General features: G+C 40.0%; 1 long non-coding RNA gene across 1 annotated transcript; it reads right to left on the bottom strand.

The window, feature by feature from the left end:
- Positions 1-5,530: 5,530 nt before the first annotated feature.
- On the bottom strand, positions 5,531-14,338 carry LOC122459107. The gene is made up of 4 exons (XR_006279573.1): positions 14,325-14,338; positions 14,046-14,096; positions 9,493-9,565; positions 5,531-6,836 (listed from the first exon to the last, which is right to left on the bottom strand). It is a non-coding gene; the product is annotated as an uncharacterized LOC122459107 (long non-coding RNA).
- Positions 14,339-17,217: the final 2,879 nt, after the last annotated feature.

Below are 17,217 nucleotides of genomic sequence, written 5' to 3'. Positions count from 1 at the left end.
TCCAAAACAGACTCCAACGAGAGACTGCTGAATTGGAATTAATTTGCAAACTGGATACAATTAACTTAGGCTTGAATAGAGACTGGGAATGGATGAGTCATTACACAAAGTAAAACTATTTCCCCATGTTATTTCTCCCCCCCACCCCACCCCGCACTGTTCCTCAAATGTTCTTGTTAACTGCTGGAAATGGCCTACCTTGCTTGTCACCATGAAAGGTTTTCCTCCTTTCCGCCCCCCCTGCTGCTGGTGATGGCTCATCTTAAGTGATCACTCTCCTTAGAGTGTGTATGATAAAACCCATTGTTTCATGTTCTGTGTGTGTGTATATAAATCTCCCCACTGTATTTTCCACCAAATGTATCCGATGAAGTGAGCTGTAGCTCACGAAAGCTTATGCTCAGATAAATTTGTTAGTCTCTAAGGTGCCACAAGTACTCCTTTTCTTTTTTGAAGAAGTCTAGTAAATAGAAAATCAGGACAATGAGAGAAAACAAACGTGGGCTCAATGCCTTAGCTCTATGAAGGGAAAATTAGCTTCTTCTGTTATCTGTCAGCTGCTAAATGCCTTACAATGGAGATTTATAGTGGATATGTATAACTTGGTCATAAAAAGTACTGCTTGAAGATATAAGTAGATGAACTCCTGAAAGATTAGGGATGTGTTAACTCTCTTTTTAACTCATCTGCTCTAATTGCCAGAACATCCATCACATTTCCCGGTATTTTAGGGGATATGACATACTGGGGGATCAGTAAGACTTGGCATCAGGGCAGGAAAGAGAATGGATGCACCAGGAAACTAGAGGGACAAAGGAAAGGGCTGAAGAAACTAAATAGCAATAGTCAAAAATTTTAAAAAAATGTTTGTGAAAACTTTGAAAGTTTCTAATTGAAAGTGTTCTCAAAGAACTGATTTTGAACATTTTCACAAAAGGTCCTCCGTTTTTCCTTTTAACCTCTCCCCCCCTCCCCATTTTTTATTTTTTCACTATAAAAAAGGAAAAGGGGAGAGAGAAAGGGGCCATGGGGGGGAAGGAATGGAAATTTTCTAGACAAACATTTTTTTAAAGTGTTTGTTTCTGAAAAAAGGAAATTTTTCATTCAATAGTATTAGACCTTGTCAAAATCTAAGGGCCAAGAGGACAGCTAGAGAAGGTGGGTGGAGAATCTGTTGCAAGGGGAAGGACTTAATCATAATCAGATGTTCTAGAGATCCAGAAAGGCAGGGGAAAGACTCCAACACACCAGGCATTGGGAAGTCAGTGAATAGTGAGAGAAAGGAGAGAAAAGGATCTGATCCCCTGGGGGCTTGGAAAAGCAGTTAGCAGGGATAATAGAAAGAAGGTATTAAGACACACCAAGGATCAGGAAGGGCTGACAAATTCTATTAAGGTAAGGAAGACACAGGAATAGATGGATCATGGATATGGAATAGCAGCTAGGAAAGAGAAAGGAGAGGGGGGGGAAATCACATATTTGTTTGGTGCTGTCCCTAAGAGAAGAGAAAAAAAGAAGAAAAAGTGAGAGAAAGAGACAGACAGGAAGAAAAAGAAAAGAGGTGAACCCAGAGAACAAATACACTCTTTAAGTAGCATAGTGACCCAGCAACTGAGTTCCACTGAGTGCTGCTAGGACATCAGAGTTGGAAAGGTTAAACTCCCTGGTTTAATTCCGTTGTGAATTTGGAACTGTGCATAAAAACGCAGGCATAATCAACAATTGTATCTTAATATGCCAAGTAACTGCTCCCCTGGACCAGTCAATTAAAGAATCCCCAGGCTCACATTACCATAATATTCGCTAACTGCACCCAAGGAACCATTATGGTATACCATGCTGCAGTCTAAGGACTCCCCAAGTAGGCATTGTCAGGATATACCCTAAGGGCTTCATTCGAGTTATTATAGAACAGTGTCTAAAATCTATGTATTAAACACTCCCATAATAGGCACTGATGTGATAGAATGTAGCAGCTACTGCCGATAATGTCAGTCACCCATGGGTAACAGGAGAAAACAATACACTTTCAGTGAAATTGAAGCACCACAATCAAATCAAAGGAAGATACACAATCACTATCAGTGTCATTTGAAATTGTAATGGGAGCAAATTTTCCTACTAGGATTTAAATGACTGAATTTGTTTTACATTGCATTATTTTGAGAGGTTTTTTACTGTAGACTGACAAAAGCTCACAAAATGGAACATTCATGTCTCTCTTAATCCTCCTGTTGTAAAAATGTGTGAGAGCCAACATTTTTATTTCTCGGGCAATTTTGCACCATCGTTCTACATTATCCTTAATTTCTTCATCCTGATTGTTAAACACATGAAAAATGTAACTCCCCCACCCCCTGCAACTATGAAGCAATCCTCACTTGAAAACAGGTTCATTTTTAAAAGTGGTTTTACTTCCAAAATTTTCTTCAACGTTTTTTTTTTCAAATAATTCCAAAATTTTCCCCTAAAAATGATTATTATGCTAGTTCATAAAATTGGGGTGGGGGGGAAGATTTGAATGCTTTTGCATTTCATATTTTGCACTAATCTACACTGCTTTAAAAAAACCTGTATATATGCAAGATTATATAATGGTTCCCGGTCCCTACAACAGGCCACTGTACTACAGCAAGATGATTTAAGAATGGAATTATGATAAGCACCATTCTAGAAATCAACAATTAAAATTTTAATATAAAACAGAACAAGACAATTTAGGCGCAAGCACATAGTGATAGCCCCCACAGTACAGACTGCATCTATACAGGTCTAGGGTAGTAAATATGACTGTGCTCTGTCCACATTAGCCCTCCCACTATTGCTAACATGGGTGAAGCAAACTGCATTGGTGGTATTGCAACAGTGGCAGATTCCACAAAAATGCTTAGAGAAGTCACCAGAGTGCAATGTATTTTAGCTCTTTCTCCCCCACCCCCGACAGTCCTAGCAGCTACAGTACTAGCTTTTGCTTCTGTCACCTAAAGATAATGACTTTGGCCCGGTCTACACTAAAAGGGTTTGCCAGCATAGCTATACCAACACTCTCTCCTTGTATATATATGCCATCATGTGCCAGCAATGCCCCTCTGCCATGTACATTGGCCAAACTGGACAGTCTCTATGTAAAAGAATGAATGGACACAAATCAGACGTCAAGAATTATAACATTCAAAAACCAGTTGGAGAACACTTCAATCTCTCTGGTCACTCGATCACAGACCTAAGAGTGGCTATACTTCAACAAAAAAGCTTCAAAAACAGACTCCAACGAGAGACTGCTGAATTGGAATTAATTTGCAAACTGGATACAATTAATTTAGGCTTGAATGGAGACTGGGAATGGATGAGTCATTACACAAAGTAAAACTATTTCCCCATGGTATTTCTCCCTCCCACCCCACCCCCCACTGTTCCTCTGATATTCTTGTTAACTGCTGGAAATAGCCTACCTTGCTTGTCACCATGAAAGGTTTTCCTCCTTTCCCCCCCCCGCTGCTGGTGATGGCTTATCTTAAGTGATCACTCTCCTTACAGTGTGTATGATAAACCCATTGTTTCATGTTCTCTGTGTGTGTGTATATAAATCTCTCCTCTGTTTTTTCCACCAAATGCATCCAATGAAGTGAGCTGTTGCTCACGAAAGCTTATGCTCTAATAAATTTGTTAGTCTCTAAGGTGCCACAAGTACTCCTTTTCTTTTTGCGAATACAGACTAACACGGCTGCTACTCTGAAATCTCTCCTTGTGTAGATGCAGCTTCAAAGGGTAAAAAAATCCAGTGAGTAAAATAAGCTATACTGGCAAAAACACTTTTATGCCTTTATAACTGTGCCAACACTAGTGCATTTGCTGGTATAGAAAGGTCACAAAAGAGCCCAAACAAAGTCACACCCCAACATTATTAAACCAACAAAAAAGTTTGGGTGGGTGCAGACCTGGCCATAGCAAAAGAAGAAAAGTGCTTCAGCACAGTGGTGAATTCTCTTGAATGCCTCCAGCCACCTCTGCTGGGGTGGGGCGAGTCTCACCCTCACCAGAGCCATCAGTAAGTCCTGAGTCTCCAAACCTTATGTAAATATTAACTAGAATTATGTAAAGAAAAGTATCCACTGCTGGGGGGGGGGGGCGGGGGAGAGAGAGAAAAAAAAGGTACTGCTAACCCCAAGCATTCATAAATCTGAATCAAGCCTCAAAAAAAGTGAGGGTTTTTTTTTTAAACTCTCATGATTTTTAAACCAGTGATTTGGTGGGTTCTTTTTATTGCATTCTGATTTTTGAGCTTTTAGAGGTCATATTTTCAGGCTATTTCCTGGTAAAGGAGGATACTCATCCAAGTGCCCCCATGCAGCTGCCATGACCCTGCCGTGGTTTCCCTCCTTGAGCCCTATCCTCTGGCTAAGTCATGCCTTTCTGTCCACCACTTTCAGTAATATAGCAAGTTCCATAATAGGGTAGCCCTGTTGGTTAGGTGATGAGCCATCTGTGTCTTCCCTCACCCAGATTCTCCCATTAAGGGAGGGGTTTATGCTTTCTGCATTCCCTGTGGGTTAGTAGAAAAACCCAAGCCTGCCCTCTCCACCAAGTTCCAATTCAGGGTCCTATGGTATGCAGCTAAGGCCTGTGCCCAAAACTGCTATACAGCTAGGGTTGCCAACCCTCCAGGATTGCCTGGATCCTCCAGGAATTAAAGATGAATCTTTAAAGATTATGCCATGTAATGAAATCTCCAGGAATACATCCAACCAATATTGGCAAGCCTATATACAATCCCTGGATCACTTTGCCTCCAGTCCCATCTTTCCCAACAGGCAAAGTAATGACCTAATAATTGAAATCAAAGATAAAGTCTCAGACCTGACTGTTACGAGTTTCTCCCCTAAAGGTTTGGTAAGGTGTCTGCAACCAGAGCCTCAGGCAGCAGGACCTCTTGCAGTGCTCCTTCCCAGGAATTCAGCATGTAGGTCAGTTCATCCCAGCTGTCTACTCCTCTATTGTGCTGGCCTGTTCTCCTTTCAAGCTCCTCCTCCAAACTTTGCAGGTGTGGTCAGGGTAGGGCCACTTGGACTTAGAGCTGCTGCTTAACCCTTCCTTACCACAACAGGGTTTGTATACCCTGTCACATCTCTGCAGCTAAGAGGGCTAGAAACTTACAAGAAATAAAGAATGAACGAAAGAACTCTCAGCATTTAATACATGCCTCCAGGAGCGGGGCCTTTAACCAAAACACCAAATATCATGAGACTTGTGATAAATTCATGAAATATGGCAACACAGAAAACAACAAAGTCCATTTTCAAGTTCCTTGGAGATCTGGAGGGAATTTTTATTTCACTACATTATTCTCCCCAGCAGGAAGATCCCCCCTGCAGGACACAAGGGACCTGCATGAATAGACTCTCTACTTTTCAGTGACAGAACTCAATTGAAATTTTTTTGTGTTAATTCTTTAATTTAAAAATAATCAAACTAACAGCGGAAGAAACCTCTCCCCCCAGCCCCCATGCATACACACACACTTTGAGCCAGAGTTTCATAGATTCCATGCTTCAGGACTTTGCCATCAAGTGCCACTGCAAATCTCTAAAAAAGTGCAATGCAGATTTTTATTTTGTTTCACTTTTAACAAACCTTGACCAGGAGTGCTCTGAATATTCTCAAGCCACTTTAATCAGGCAGAGTCTGTGAAATATGTCAGGATGGCTTCTGACACTTGTGGAGTTAAAGTGAGCCATTCTACTTGGTAAATTAAAGGAAATGTTTGGTAGGAAGATACAGGTTGAACTTCTAATTTGAGCTGAATTACTGACTCATTGTGTCACTTGGGTGAATCACTTATTCACCTTATTCCTCAGTTAATGGTAAAATCTGACTAAAAGAAAGGAAGAATCTCCCTGGAATCACCATGCTCCATTCTTAGCTGATTATCCTAGATAAATACATTTCCTAATAAGAAAGCTCATTCAGAAACATTTGCTAACTGCTAAAAGGAGACATTTTCCAAAGTGTCTAAATAACATAGGAGTCTAAGTCCCATATTTAAAAGTAACTTGGACAATTAAGCATCTTAGTCCCATTGACTTCATATACGGACTTTACAAAATTTTATCCTAAGCCCACATAAAGAAATGGGTCAAAACAAAACAAAAACCACCCCACAACCCTCTGAAATGTTTATGACCATGGCTACAAACCACAAAAGTATCAAACAAGAGATTTTCATATTGAAGGAGGAGATACAGAATGAGCGAGGGGAAATTTTTAAACCAGATTATGTGCTATAACAGTTGTAAAGCATCTGTTTACACTGAGACTTGAACTGAGACTCCATCTGCACAAGTAGCAGCTCATTACTTGAACTAAAAGAGAAACTTAAATTAGCTCTGGCAGTCACACGCCTTTTCTCCCACGCAGGCATGACTGAAGAGTTTGCTCGGTCATGTCCCAAATATCATGCCTTGGCTGAGGTACGAGCAGTCTATTAGATGATGGGTCTGAGCAGGAAGCTTGATATTTACTCAAAAATATTTTGTGAGCCTGTATTTTTTGCAAAAACCTCTTACGATTAGCACTTCAGGTTCTATCAGTGCACACAAAGCTGCCCTTCACCAGTAGACAGCCTGGCTTCCTAATGGCTGGAGGCCTAAAGAGGGTGTGGCTGCTGTTTCTAATTAAGATACTCCTTTTCAGAATGATATAGGGCTCGGTTTCAAAAGAAGTAGAGGTCTCAGTTCAAGGGAAGTCAATTCTATGGTCTTTCCCTCATTTGCCCAGCAGAACCATAGCAATGGTAGTTCTGCTTTTTGGACCAACAACTCCGTAGCAATATTTGGTCCCTAGAAGGCGAGAACAATGCTTAGTACACAGTGTGCAAATGTGGCTATCTGAACACCATAGAACAGAAATAGTGGAGGCAGAACCAAAGAGAAACTTTGCCATTCACTGAAAAGTGTGGCACATTTTTCTTAAGAATCCCAACGTCACTGATACCTCACATCCAGGGCACAGAAAAGCTTGACTTCTGTCAGCAGTAACAGTAATTGCCAGCAGCCAATTGCACTGGGGGGAAGTGTGGGGAAATTAGGGAAGAGAACCATGATCTTTCACACATATGACAGCATGCAGTTAGAGCAGGTCATACTTTTTTGGGGGGGGAAAGGTGCGGGGGATGTAATGTAAGATTTTCATCCAAAAATGAGGTTTTGGCAATACCACACTTTTTAGTGGGTTTTTTTTTAATGAAATTTCAAATGAAAAATTCTCAGGACTTTTTTTGAGGCGGGTAACAAACCCTCTTACTCCCCTCCCCCCTTTTCACTGGAAAAGGTTGCAAAAGGAGAGAGAATTTGGAGAAACTTCTCCCCCTCCTCCTCCACCCCACCTGCACTTTCCAGTAGGGAAAAGTTAAATTGTCCCCATTTTCTTTTATCCCATTTAAAGAAGTGATGGGGGGAAAGAGATGGTGATGGGAAGGAGAACCATGGAATGGCAATCAGGAGAACTGATTCTGTCTCCACTTTTGACACTGACTTGTTATGTGACGGTGGGTCGATTGCTTATGGCCTGATTTTAATTGTAGCAAATTGATTTTAAAAGGAGCAGTGGGAAATCAGGTCATTATACTTCCTGTGGCCAATTTCTTTGACTGTAAAATGGGGATAGTGTTGCTTATGCTTTGTGGTAATTTTGATGTCAATAGATAAAAATGCTGAAGAGAAATGGAGGATGAGTTTGTGGTTGAACACACAGTGCTTGGACTCAATTCTCAGCTCTGCCACCAACTCCGTGTGACCTTGGGCAAGTCACTTAGGACCTGATTTTCACTGCTCGCAGTGAATTTAACTGGGGTTTGGGGTATATGCACCTTTGAACATCAGGGCATTCGTTTTTCTGGGCTTTAATTACCCATCAGTAAAATGGGGATGATAATCTTCTCTTTCTCCAACCCTTTCTGTCTAGTCGATTTACATTTAAAGCTCTTCATGGCAGGGACTGCTCTTATTGTGTGTTCCTACAGTTGTACATTTTGCATACCATGGGGTTCTGATCATGTTTGGGATCTCTAGATCATAATAAATATTATTACTAATAATGGTTACATGTTATTTGACTGTTATCCCAAATATGTGCATGACATTCAGTTTTCAATATTCAATCTTTGTAAAGGCACGGATAAAAAAAAATCCAAAGCATGAAATGCTGGGGTTTTGTTCAGTTAAATTATACTCAGTGTATAAGTGAATTATGCCTTTGAGGCAGCTGCAAGACCTCCCTGTTGAATGAGCTCAAGTATCCCTGTTGCATACAATTTACTCTTTGGCAAAGAGAGTACACATTTGTTTTGCAATCTACTAAATTCACAAGCATTAAATGGTTGTGCCCTGTTCCAGTTTGAGAAAGTGTAATGGTGCACTGCTCACCAAATGCATCCGATGAAGTGAGCTGTAGCTCACGAAAGCTTATGCTCTAATAAATTTGTTAGTCTCTAAGGTGCCACAAGTACTCCTTTTCTTTTTGCTATTATGAAAAATCCCATCTTTTGGATGGACAGAAAGACTGACCGAGAAGTTTTCATTTCCTGTGTTACTAATAGTTATAAAAATCTAGGATAAGATTTTCAATAGGACTCAGCATCAGTCCAGTTCTTCCCTCCTTGAAGTCAAATATCACCTTTGTAATTTTCATTAGTGTAGGCAACTTACAATGATTGTAACTATCTGAATTAAACATGACTTCAGGACTTCACAAGAATATCTTCTTGTGAGACTGTGCAAGGTTTCAGAGTAGGCACTGAATTTAGCCGTATAGAGTGGAAATCTGTCAACTTCATGAAAATTTGTTAGTCTCTAAGGTGCCACGGGTACTCCTTTTCTTTGTGCAAGGTTTGATTTCATGAGCCAATTTTAAATAGACTAAAGAGCCTGATTCCCATTTGCATTAAGGTTCCTTTACACTGTTCTAGAAATGTAAAAAGAGACCTTAGTATAGAGACTTTAACAAACAATAACCACCCTCAGACTACCTGATCACACCTGTGTGCCGAAGTCTGAGAACCACTGATCTTGTGTGCCCTGTAGTCCAAAGGCTCTCTACACTATGAGCTAGCATGTAGCAAAGAGACAAAAGTAGCCTTCTTTCCCCAAACTCTGCTGCTGCATAAAGGCAGGTACAATTGCATTCCTTGTATTCAAGGAGTGCCCAAATCTAGCACCCACAACAACAATAGCTGGTGGGGAGGAGTGGGTGAGGAAAGTACAGCTGCTCCCACGCAAGGAGGATTGTCTGCTGCACCCTTTCAAAAAGTGTATGCATGCAGCCACTCTCACCCTGCACTGCAGGAGCCATTATATTGAAGGGATATGCCCACCCGCTATCAAAACTGAGCATACTCTACGGGCCTTTCTAGATCCTTCACTGATACTGTAACCAAGATGTCTACAGCTGCTATAAATGCCTTCTTCCATATGGCAGGATGGGAGGCTATAAACTCACCTGACAGATAAGGATCTGGCCATAGTGGTCCATGGTTGTCACCTTCAGGTTTCACTATTGCAATGCACACTACCTGGTAATGAAAAGTTCCAATTAATTTAAAATGTATTAATCCAACTGGTAAGCATCACAAGCTTCCACAAATATATCAGCCTGATGCTTCATATCCTACTGGTTCTCCACTGAATAGCTCCTGGAGCTCTAGGAGATCCTGCAACTGCATGTACCTAAAAGGAGCCATCTGAGCCTATATATTTGGTAGCCTCGTTTTAATGACTCCAACAATGGTGCTGCCTCTTACTCACCTGAGAGATTATTCCACAGCCTAACAGACTCCCACCATTAGGAACAGTTAGCCTAAACTTTGCTTTTGTGCATTTCATCTCAGTACTCCAAGTTATGCCCCCCTAAGTCTTGCTAATGGACTCCTCCCCCCCCTTTGTTTCCTCCCTTTCCAGTTCTCAAGCACTCACACAAGCACCCTGGAGCCGCAGATGAATGTTTCAGTCTCCACGTAGAGAGCACTTATTTTCATTGACTTTTTAAAATTATCATGCAAACATTTCAGTTACATTTGTAAAACCCTTATTTCTAACAAACCATTAAAAAAAAAAGGGTGTCTCGTGTCAGACTGGAGTTGTAAATGTTGTTTGTGAGTCATGGATGCCAAAAATATGGGCATGACAGAATACTGATATCCAGATCAAGTCTCCTTGATAGCAGTCCAATAATAGATGTAAGCATGTATGTACTGCGAAGTGTCTCTAAGGCCAATGAATGTTGTACTGTTCATATTAACAATGTGAAGCCACACAGAGAATTGTATGCTACTAAATCATGTTTGTTAGATGGGTAAAGCAGAAACCATTAGTGGTGCGTCAATGGAGTTGTGTCCCATACATAAGTCAGAGACCTGATTACCAATTGCCTTGCACCTTGTGAGTTCCCTTATCCATGTGCAAAGCATGTATCACACACTATCATTGTGATTTAGTAGCATTTTATACCCACTTTGCACAGATGTAAACAGTGGCAGTTGCAAGGCCATGGGGAATCTGGCCCTATAACTGTTCCATCAGTTGTGCTTCTGTAGTAATTCAGGCTCTGCTGGTTAATTTCAAAAAGGAAAAAAATCAGCTGGCTCCTGGGCACTATATAGAGTATTTATGACACAGGTTGGCATCAGAAGCATGAAGGGACTAACAACTTCCAGTGAAATTAAAAAATACAGGGGCGGGGAGAGAAAGGAAAGCAGACTGCTACTATTGTTACTCAGCTTAACTAACAACAAGAAAAGAGACTGACTGAAATTCTCAAGGAAGAAGGCATCAAGGCAGTAACTTTGCAAAACCCAGCAAGCTCCAGATGGTTGTCACTTCACAGGGCTGCCTCAGCTGTTCGTGACATGAAGCGCACATTTGTGCCAAGCTTTCAGAAATAAAGTTTGCAGCGCTCAATGGGAATCGCAGATGCTCTTTCTGAATGTACAGTATAGAATGTCAAATGTGTTCTTGCAGTGTAGCCTCAAGAAAGAAAATGCTAAGATGTCAAAAACACACATATCTATCAAAATGCTTCCTGGGGGATTTAAGTGGTACAAGAATTATTCACCCTACTGTATGATTCACACAGAAAAATTGACCTAACCTGCTTTCAGCATACTCTGCCAGGGGTGAACTCTTTCACAAACACACACCTATTAAGAAGTCTCATCTAAGGGTCTTGTTAGTTTAAATAGATTTCATGTACCACCCAAATGTGTTTATGAGTAATTTTTACAAGAAAATTCTTAGCATTGGTTTAAAAATTCCCATATTGAGAGACACAGAAATTATCTACAGAATCTATACAGCATGGGCAGCAGCAAAACAAGTCTCAGTCAAATGATCTACCAGTATCTTTCATCCTGGACCCAAAAGGCACAATCTGCAGGGTTAGAATAATTCCTCACAGCTATGTGTGACAGTAGCGCTGAGTTGTGCCAGTCATAGCTGCAGTTCTGTGATGGGAATAACTACTCAAACGAACAACATTGGGTCCCCAACTCATTCCATATAAGTCACCAAAATGGTAATCATATGGTAATAAATTTTGTTCACTACCATTGCAAGATGGATTTAAACAAGCAACCTAGAACTTCTTATAGTCTCTTTCCAAGCCCTTGTGTTATCTTATGTTCTTATAGGTTCTAAGCATAGCCAACTGGGTCAGACCAATAGTCCATCTCACCCAGTATCCTGCCTCTGACAATGGCCATGCCAGATGCTTCAGAGGGAATGAACAGAACAAAGCAATTTTGAGTGATCCATTCCCTGCCATTCAGTCCCAGCTTCTGGCAGTCACAGGTTTAGGGACACCGAGAGCATGGAGTTGGATCCCTGACCATCTTGCGAAATAGCCATGGATGGAACTATCTTCTATGGACTTATTGATTTTTTTCTGAACCCACTTATACTTTTGGCCTTCACAACATCTATGATGGAGTGTTCGCCAGAAATCATCCCTGAAGGGGTTAAGGTGGCTCAGAAGGGGTCAATTAACCTTATAGGCGACACTGCTAAACCCTAATTGAAGATGAAATCCAGTTGGGCAAGAAGCTGAGGTATAAAGCCAAGAAATTTGTCCCAGAAAGGGCTGGGTGGGGTAGGCTGGAGTGAAAATGGAGGATTTTCTGACCTTCAAATGATGATATCAGCAAAAAAAGAAAAGCCAAAGAAGGAAATAAAACAAAATGTTATAACTGTAAGATCACTAGTCAAAGTAACATGATTAAGTGATGTTAACCCTATGAAAATAACAGACTGGATTAAAAAAGCATAGGGGAATATAGTAAGAGCCATGAAGCTGCAAGGTGGAAATCTTATAGTTGAATGTAAAAATAAAAAGCTAGCTGATAAACTGTTAAAAAAAAACACTAAAACACTAGGACAAATTAAAATAAGTTGCCAGCTACCAGAGGGAAATGAAGGGAGAAGTCTTTGGGGTGCTGTTAGAACGGAACAATGATGAGATAACCAAAAGGATAGGAGGAAAATAAAGTGATAGCAGGTAAGCAACTAACTAAATGAGGAGGAGAAAGCAAGCCATCAGCACTAGTGCTGATTACATTTAAGAGAGAGGGACTCTACCTGAGAAAGGAACACTAGGGTGTCAGATGTTCAGAACTACGCCATATATCCCCTATCCTATAAGGTGTTACAAGTGCCAACTGTATGGACACGTAGCTTCTGCTTGCAAAGGGAAAACAAGATGCAGTAAATGTGAGGGAGTGTCCCTCTGAAAATTGTACAGAAGTAACAGAGGTCAAATGTAGTAACTGTGACGGTAATCATAGTGGAGCACACAGAATGTACTGCAGAAAGACAAGCTAAAGAGATAGAAAAGACAAACATTGTTAACAGATATTATGCGGAAACTGTAAGGCAACTCTCAAAGTATCAGGCAGAGAAGGATGAGAAAATCAGCACAGAAAAAAGTGGAACTGCAGACAGATTCTCATTCTGTAAAGATTATGATAAATATGGTGGAAGGAATAGGCAATAATATATTAGTGGTGGAAAAAATGTTTATTGCATTTAGCAGAGCAGTGATAAATTGTACATCACAAATGGGAAAAAAATGAAAATTATATCAAGGGCAGTGGAAAAATACTTGTATGTTGCAATTTGTCAATGAACTGTATTCATGCAAATTTTAATGAGGTTAATGGTGAAATATGACTAGTATGGGAATCACAATGTTTTGCTGGAATGTGCACAGTTTGATAGAACTAAAAGAAAATATCTTGGAAATGAAAACTAAAATCAGATGTTATATGTATCCAGGAAACATGGTTGGTTGAAAAGCTTGCTTCTAAAATTCCAGGGGATATTGCCTCTAGGCAAGACTGACAACTAGGAAGAAGAGGAGGCATTTGTACTTTCATAAGGGTAAGACTGAACTATGTAGCAGTAGAGCATGAAGACAAAAGCCTAGGATATAACGCTGTTGAGTTCCCAATGAAGAGAAATATTTCTTTAAGAATTTATAATATCTACAATCCATATGGGAACTGAGAAAGCTCAGAGCTACAAGAAATAGTAAAGAATGCTAAAAGACCATACATTATATGTGGTGACCAAACCAGAATAAATTGTGGTGAAGTAAGACAACTGATTAAAATGGTGCACGCTTACAAAACAAATGTAGTGTTTCAAACGATAGCACTCCAACTAGATCGAATGCAGCAGATTTTTTTTCTCCTGCTTAGACTGGGGAATTATAACAGCAGATGTTGCAAGTAAATGCAGCTGGAACATATAAGGAAGAAGAAATGGGGAGTGATCATTTCTCTATACTTATTACTTTTCAAGGGAAATAAGGTAATGGAAAATTACCCATCTGGAATTTCAAGGAAGCCACCTGGGAGCTATTTACAAATTAATGTACTGAATTTGTGAATAATCATGTGATGACATGGAAAATTTCAGTGATAATGGAATAATGGGATTAATAGCAGTAGCTACTGTAGCCATATTTAAGATGTTGAAGTACCTCAGAACCAAAAAACTCACTTCCATGGTGGATGAGGAGTACAACATGGCAATTAGAAAATGGAACAAAGCCTATAAAAAAAAAAGCAAAAAATGCAATGAATGCCAAAGATATAATGAAGTATAAAAGTAGTCTGGAATAAAAAATATTTTTTTAAAAAAATGAGAGAGAGAGAGAGAGAGAGAGATAGTGTTGGAGAAAGTACTGTGAGTAGATAAATAAAGATACCAAGACATCAGAAATATATAAGTAAATTAAAAGAATGACGGAAATTCAAACTAACAGTAGTCAAGTCCTACCTCTTCTTGGGAAAGAAATGCAAATACAGGTGCAATACAGGTGAGTGTAATCTGTGGGTTCAGAGTAGGAATACTGAGTGGCAGAAAGGAAAATCAACAAAGTGTTAGGAGAGACCTTTGACTGGGGAAATGCATGGGGTTTCAAGCTCTCCATTGCTAAATCCAAAGAATAGGGTCTTTACAAAAAGGGGAGTTACAAAGAAATGCAAATTGTATCTATATGGAGAACAAATAGATATAGATAAAGGGTTTAAATTCTTAGGGGTAATATCAGTTACTAAATTACTTTGGAAAGATCATATAAATTATATTAAAGATAAATGTTCAGGAAGGATTAACCTGCATAAAAGCCTTGCTGAGACTAACAGGGGTGAGTGGCAGATAAGTAAAAACTGCTGATAGTATACAGAGCCTTAATCAGACCAGTTATTGACTATGGATGCCAAGCCTTTGGGTCAGCATCAAAATCAGAACATAAAAAATTAGATTTAATACAAGTCCAGGCACTACAAATTGCATATGGTGCATTTATTACAAACACCTATATGTGCTACAAATAGCTGCTAGTGAAATGCCAGTACACTACAAATAAAACTACTGAACCTTACTTTCTGAGCCAAAGTTAATGGGAACTGCAATGATGAAAGGACCAAACAAATATAGACCAATGGATCCAAAAAAGAAAAAAAAAAACAGAAGAGGTAGTTATGACATATTGTATACCAACAGTGGGAATTAGTACATCTAAAAGAATATCTGATTATGTATCTGTCATGACAGCCAAAATTGTAGCAATAATGCTACCATTAAATTGGATCTGGGATATTACACACAACAGCATGGGTCATTTTTTTAGATTCAATCTCAGGCCTGATACCCTTTTTTATTGCTATCTCAGTATGCAGAAGTGATTTAATCAATCAAATGATATTTCTAATAACAGAGTTAGTACTGATAGGGACACATGTAGCATTAGCTTGGATCCCAGAGCATACTGGGATAACAAGGAATGAAATAAGAAAAGGAGTACTTGTGGCACCTTAGAGACTAACAAATTTATTTGAGCATAAGCTTTCGTGAGCTACAGCTCATTTCATCAGATGCAAGGAAGGAGTCCTTTCATCATTGCAGTTCCCATTAACTTTGGCTCAGAAAGTAAGGTTCAGTAGTTTTATTTGTAGTGTAACTGGCATTTCACTAGCAGCTATTTGTAGCACATATTGGTGTTGTAAAAAATGCACCCTATGCAAATTGTAGCTCACGAAAGCTTATGCTCAAATAAATTTGTTAGTCTCTAAGGTGCCACAAGTACTCCTTTTCTTTTTGTGAATACAGACTAACATGGCTGCTACTCTGAAAGGAATGAAATAGTGGACAAAGCAGCTAAAAACATCATAAGAAATGGAAGGATATTCACAGAAATACCCTGGGTAAACAGGAATTCAGAAGTCAAGTACAGAAAAATGTAAAAGAGGACTGACAAAAAAGGAAGATTAATGAAAGAAGAGAAAGAAGATTTTTTTCAGTTGCGCCCTACCGTTGGGGATAACAACAGGGTCTGGATAAGAAGGATGAAGTGCTTTGGTTTAGAGTAGTATCTGCCCATTGTGGCTTAAAAAATCATTTTCTAATAAACAGACACAAAGCTAGACTATGTACTCCCTGTAACATGGAAGAAACAATTGATCACTTTTTATAGGTGTGTGAGGGCTTTGATAAAGCAAGGGAAAAGCTTTCTAAGGAATTCAAATGTCTAAGGTAAAAAAAATACATTGTGTTATTCAGTAAAAACATTGGGGAAATGAGGTATTAAAAAGGGCTTGTTACATTATCTGAAAGACACAGGGCAGAGCGAGAGGATATAAACTGCTAATTATTGAAGCTGGTGGAGCCTATAGACTATCCAGTCAAATCTGCTTTGCCATAAAAATGAGATAAAAGGAAAAAAAGAAAGGGGGTCCAGGTAAAATGTCTGCAGTTGCTCCCTGGGCACAGAGAGGTAGGTAGGAGGAAACCCCAGGGGAGCAAATGCCCTGGGAACCTGTCCCTGATGGAAGGAGTTTGCCAGAGGCATTGCAGGGAAGAAAGCCTGTGGAAGGCAGAGCAGGAAGAAGCCCAGGGAAAGAGCAGCAAATGGTTGAGACTGGGTAGACCTTGGTTGCTGATGATAGGGTCCCTGGGCTGGAAACCAGAGTAGTGGGTGGGCCCAGATTCCCTGGCCAGATACTGGGGAAGTGGCACAGAGAACAGCCTGGGCCGACGTATGGACATTTGGTCAGGAGGGACTTTGATCCACTCAAAGGGGAGGACTATCCTGACCAGGCGGAGGGCCGAATCAGGAAGAAGGAGGGAGGGACAACACAGGATGAGCAATTGATTGGGAGGAGGGGTGTGCAAACTGGGAGAGTTAATCCCCAGATGTAGCCACCTGGAGGTGCCGCATGCAGCAACGTGTCAACCACTTTACAACATCCCATGGCAATAAGTTCGACAGGTTGACTGTGTGTTGTGTAAAGAAATACTTCCTTCCGTTTGTTGTAAACCTGCTGAGTAGTAATTTCATTGGGTGACCCCTGGTTCTTGTGTTATGTGAAGAGTTAAATAACACTTCCTTATTCACTTTCTTCACACCCATTCATAATGTTATCATATCTCCCTCTATCATATCTCATCTCTCTCCCTCCCTTGTCATCTCTTTTGTAAGATGAACAGTCCCAATCTTTTAAATCTTTCCTCATACGGAAGTTGTTGCATATTCCTAGTCATTTTTGTTGCTCTTCTTTTGACATTTTCAAATTCTAATTTTTTTTTTTAAGATGAGGCAACCAAATTGCATGCAGTATTGAAAGTGTGGGCATATGATTTGTCTCTCAGTCAGCAGCACTCGTTAATT

This window comes from Dermochelys coriacea, chromosome 3 (genome assembly GCF_009764565.3).
Source record: "Dermochelys coriacea isolate rDerCor1 chromosome 3, rDerCor1.pri.v4, whole genome shotgun sequence".
Taxonomy (NCBI): domain Eukaryota; kingdom Metazoa; phylum Chordata; order Testudines; family Dermochelyidae; genus Dermochelys; species Dermochelys coriacea.
This window is presented reverse-complemented; position numbering and strand designations above follow the sequence as displayed.